Genomic DNA, 5,679 nt, shown 5'->3' with positions numbered 1-5,679 from the left:
AAGGGCAATTTACAGTTGAGCTTCTGTAAACATTTAAAAGCCCTTGCCACATGTAACTAACAATAAAAAAGATGTAATATGGCAACATGCCCTGTCCCCAAAATAATCTATTAAGCTATAACATTTTAATATGTATCCTTATACTGTATTTCCCATTGCCAAAACATCACCATTTATATAAAGTTTTGATCACTATTCATAAGAGGGACTATTCACATTTAACTCTTCAGTGTCATATATATGAAATTCAATATTTATGTAGCATCTTTCACTTGAAGATATTTTTCCAAAGTGCTTAAAATTTTTCTGATGCCTGAAACAAAAGCAAAAAAAACCCTAAATCTTATTTTGACAAGTTGATTCCCTTAGCATTGATGTCATTAAATGACATAAATATCTTCACTCTGATATTCTCAACTGTACTAAATAGAATATATGAATGAATATTAAGAGCACCCAAATATTTTTTTAATTAGAGAGAAAAGTAGATCATGACTCTTACCATAGATGCATTATATAGTTAATAGCATTAACTAGTATAAAAACAAACTTCTTGGTAAGAATAATAGCCTCCACAACATAAGGGGCATTACTAAAAGTTGTTTAATGTTAAGTTAAATCAAGGGGAAAAGAAAGAAGCAAAATACTTAAGGAACACAAAAATGAAAAATTATCTGTTGATGATAATATGAATGATAACATCTTTAACAGGACTAAAATACAGCGTATTCATGCTGGGAAAATTTATTTTGCAAGCTGTAATGATATATAGTGATAAGTATATAAAAATGTTTAAAAAGATTTTAAAACTGATTAAACCACTGAGGACAGTTTTTCCCAATTGCCACGTCTGAGAACATCTTAGCACCATGACTTTATCAACTAGAAGAACAGCTTGGGCTGCATGACTTTATACTAAATATATGATAGAGATAGTAATAATTATGGTATAATAGTAATAATAACAGGGCAAACCTTGACAAGGTGAGTAAGGTAACTGTTTCCCACATGGCCAACTGCGCAGTTCAAGTCCTGGACCCTGTGGCTTGAAAAATATTCCAGGCTCTGGGACTGGCAGGTGGCATGGTGGTTAAGGGCACTAAACTCCCATATGGCTGACTGAGGTTCAAGTCCTGGATCTGGAGGCTTGCTTTTTCACCTTCTCACCTTCTCTCTCTCTCTCTCTCTCTCTCTCTCTCTCTCTATCCCTCTCTGGTCAAATTAAAAATAAATAAATAAATAAGCAAATAAAGTTAAGTAAGATAATTCTTTAAAAGAAAAGAAAAATATTCCAGGCTTATGTGCATGCACAACCAAAATTCTGAAAGAAAGGAGAAATGGACAAAAAGGGATTGTGGCATGGCCATTCCTTACTGGGAGTGCTAGCCTACTTTCTCTCTCTCACTGTATCTCACCAGCAAGTGCACATACTGTCTGGCAACTTTTAATAGAGAATAATGACAACACATTAATGTTTATTGAGTTCTGCCAGTGTGCCAAGTTCTGTGTTAAGCACTTTGCAAATATTCAATTTACAAATATAATCCTAATCACGATCCTATAAAATTATTGGTACTATTAATTTTTGTTTGATTAATAAGACTGTGGTTTAGAAAGAGAATTCGTAAGAATCCAAACACAAGTCTCTCCAGTTCCAAACCCTGAACACCTAAATAGTAGTCTTTCTAAAGATATGAAAAGTCATTTATGAGCATTTGCATGGATACTTTTTAATTTATCCCATTTTTAAAACTTTTAATTCAAGCTTATAAAAGTTTTGCATATACCCTTAACTAAAACATTCATATTTTTCTCAAAATGTATATATCATACTTTTTATTTCTCCTATTGCCTTTATAAAGAAACACATTTTTTTAAGAGAAATTTTTGAGTGCGTGCACTCACTGAATAGACAGAGAGACACACAGAGACAAAAGCTAGAAATCACCCCCTAGGGGGGATGGCCATGCTGCAATCCCTTTTCCTCCATTCTCCTCTTGGGATTTTGGGCATGCACACACATGACCAGCATGAGTTTTAAGATCCCAGGTCCGGAATTTGAACTGTGGTCAACTATGTGGGAGTTCAGCGACATAACCGTTACTCCATCTGCTGGCCCATATCACGTTTATTTAAACAATGTCACTGATTTTTAGTCAGCAAAAATTTTGTTTTGCTAATTTAGCAGAAGGTTTTCATAAAAGTGATTAAGGTCCGAAAGTTCTTTATGGTGTTAATATAAACCTTAATGCTTCCTCCTATAGCAAAATAACTATAAAAGCATATAAAAACATAAATATGTATACCCAACATTCTGAAGACATAGCCTAATGCTCTTACAGGCAAATTAGAACAGATTGCATGGAAAACACAGTGAAAAAAACTAATCTTAAAGAAACCATGTGTAGCCTTTTCCTTGATAATGTTTCTCGACTTTAAAACCATCTATTTTGGGGCCGGCAGGTGGCGTGGTGGCTAAGAGTGCTGGAGTCCCACATGGCCAACCACAGTACGAGTTCCAGACCTAGCAGCTTGCTTTCTCACTTTCTCTCTCTCTCTCACTCTCTCTCATCTCTATCTCTCTCTCACACACTCTGTTCCTCTCTGGTCAAATTTAAAAATATAAATAAATAAAGTTAAATAAAATAATCCTTTAAAAAATCTGTTTTTACACTTATTCTTTTTTTTTTTTTTTTTTTTTTGGTAGAGGTTTTTGCTATAGGGCGCATGCGCTCGCCAGACAGACAGAGACAGAGAGATAGAAAGCGAGAAATCACCCCCCAGGGGGGATGGCCATGCCACAATCCCTTCTCCTCCATTCTCCTCTCAGGATCTTGGGCATGCACGCACATGCGCCCAGCGTGAGTTTAAGCCACCGGGTCCAGGACTCGAACCGCAGTCAACTATGTGGGAGTCCAGCGACATAGCCATTACGCTAACTGCTGGTCCCTACACTTGCTTTTTAAGGTCAGTAACTTGTATACCAAGTGCAGAGAGGAAACACATTGAGTAAATCTGATAATTATTGTCATTTATGAGGCTCCAATTCTTATTTTGATTAAAATATCCACTACTTTTTGGGGGGTAACAGAATGAGGCGGCTTAAATATAGCTCTAAATATCTCTCTCCTTTTTTTTTTTCTTTAAGAGAGAGAGTTTTGCTATAAGGCATGTGCACTCATTAGGGAGACAGAGAGAGACAGAGAGACAGAATGCAAGAACTCATCCCCAGGGAGGATGGCCATGATGCGATCCATTATCCTCCATTCTCCTCTTGGGATTTTGGGCAGGCACCCATAAGCTCCCTGGTAAATTTCAAGCCACAAAGTCTGGGACTCAAACCAGCAATCAACCACACAGGAGTCCAGCAACATAACCATTACACCATCTGCTGGTCCCAGCTCTAAATATATCTCAAAACAGATGATACTCTCCCTCTTATAGGAAACACAAAATTAACATAGAAAACACTATTTAGTTGAAATCAACCAGTTGTTTTATCTATGGAGCTCTTAATAACTTGAAGTAAATATAAGTTATACATAGCTACACATTCAACAGTAAAGAATTAATATACTTTAAAACTATCATGGTAGACTGTAATAAGGTATTATTTTAAACCTCAGTTTTTAAATGTGTTGGAACTATGGTTCTTATGGTGTGTGGAAGAAAAGAGAAAAGCTGCTTTGGGCTTTAAAATAGTTTCTTCCCACCTGCCTTCTGTATTAAGATAATTACTGTTCACTCCTTTAGAATATACCGCTATCATAATATAACATCAAGATAGTGACCACACATGCTAATTTCTTTGGAACCGTTCTGATTTATGTTAATTATTGTGCAAAAATTAAGTAACACCTCCCTCCATCTTGGAAGATAAATTACATACAGGTATACCTCAAAAATACTGAGAGGTTAGTTCCAGATCACCAAAATAAAGCTAATATCACAATAATATGAGTCACACAAGTTTTTTGGTTTTCCAGTGCATATAAAAGCTATGCCTATTCTATATTGTAGGCTACTAAGCTTGTAATGGCATTAAGCCTTAAAAAGATATATATATATACCTTAAGTTTAGAACACTTTATTGCTAAAAAATGCTAATGATCAAGTGCATCTTTATAAAGTTGTAATATTTTTGCTGGTGAAGGGTCATGTCTTGATATTACTGGCTGCTGAGTGATCATGTTGGTAGCCTAATAGGGTCCCAACACCATAGTCTATCCCCTGCATCATGGACACACATGTACCAAGCATACTCAGTAAGGTCTCCAGAAACAAACCCAGAACCTTCCCAAGGAGGCCAACCTCTCAGAGCCTCGTGTATTATTAGTGAGCCAACAGTCACCCTCACTGTGCACTTTTACATTATGGAAGGAGCTTCTTTCCTTAAACCTACAAACCTCTCCTAGCTTCAACTTTTCTTCTGCAGCTTACTGATCTCTCTCAGCTCTCATAGAAATGAAGAGAGTTGAAGACCTTGCTCTGAAATAGGCTTTGGTTTAAGAAAATGCAGCATGAGCTGCCTACTCTCCTTGTTTTACGTTTTGCAATAAAGCTATACTTTCCTTCAAAAAAAAAAAAGAAGAAAGGAAAAGAAAAGAAAGAAAAAGTAGCTTAACCTGTAGTGGTTTTAACTTTCTTCAGAAACTTGCTCTTTTTCTTTTTCTTTTTTTTTTTTTTAGAAAGAGATTTTTGCTATAGGGCGCATGTGCTTACTACAGAGACAGAGAGACAGAAAGTGTGGCCTCCAGGGTGGATGGCCACACCACTATCCCTTCTCTTCCAGTCTTCTCTTGAAATTTGGGGCATGCACACACATGAACCTGGCATGAGTTTTAAGCTGCTGGGTCCAGGAATTGAACTATAGTCGACTACATGGGAGTCAAGTGACCTAACCATTATACCATCTGCTGGCCCCAAAAGGTTTTTAATTGTCCTATTTTTCAATATTGTTTCTTAGGGAATAAGGAGACTCAAGGAGTGCAAGCAAGATAGGAATTGTTGATCTGTGGAGCAATTAGAATACACACATTTATTAAGCTTGCCATCCTATTACAGGCCTAGTTAATGGCATCTCAAAATAATTACAAAAGTAACATCAGAAATCATTAATCACAGTTCATAACAGATATAACAACAAAAATATAGTAATAATAAAACAGCAATAATAAAGTTTGAAACATTATGAGAATTATTAATATGTGACAGTCAAGCAATGAGCATCTGCTATTGGAAAAATGAATCCAATAGACATACTGAACTCAGGGTGGCAACAAACCCTCAATTTGTAAAAACTGCAATAAAGTCAAGTGCAATTAAATGGGTATGCCTGTAGGTCATCTGGAATCACCAATTCAAGGCCTAATGGATTATAAATTCCCTATGCTTCTAAATTTCTCTTTTAGTCTGCTAAAGTTGAGTTCTTTTAAAAACTATTTAAGGTAAAAAATCAAGGTTTTTTTTCCAATTTACTGTAGATGATATTTTCATAAAATATAGCAAAAGTAATTATAAGAAAACTATGAAATTAAAAAATTATAATCGCCACTGTTTTAATTCCTAGATTCAGTGACATAAAATTATTCTGTCACCTTGTTCTTTATTTTTTTTGGAGAGGTTTTTTTTTTTTTTTTTTTTTTTTTTTTTTTTTTTTTTTAGGGGGGCGCTCCGACA

This window comes from Tupaia chinensis, unplaced genomic scaffold (genome assembly GCF_000334495.1).
Source record: "Tupaia chinensis unplaced genomic scaffold, TupChi_1.0 Scaffold145685_1, whole genome shotgun sequence".
NCBI lineage: Eukaryota > Metazoa > Chordata > Mammalia > Scandentia > Tupaiidae > Tupaia > Tupaia belangeri.
The sequence above is the reverse complement of the archived record's forward strand: the minus strand, read 5'-3'. Positions refer to the sequence as shown.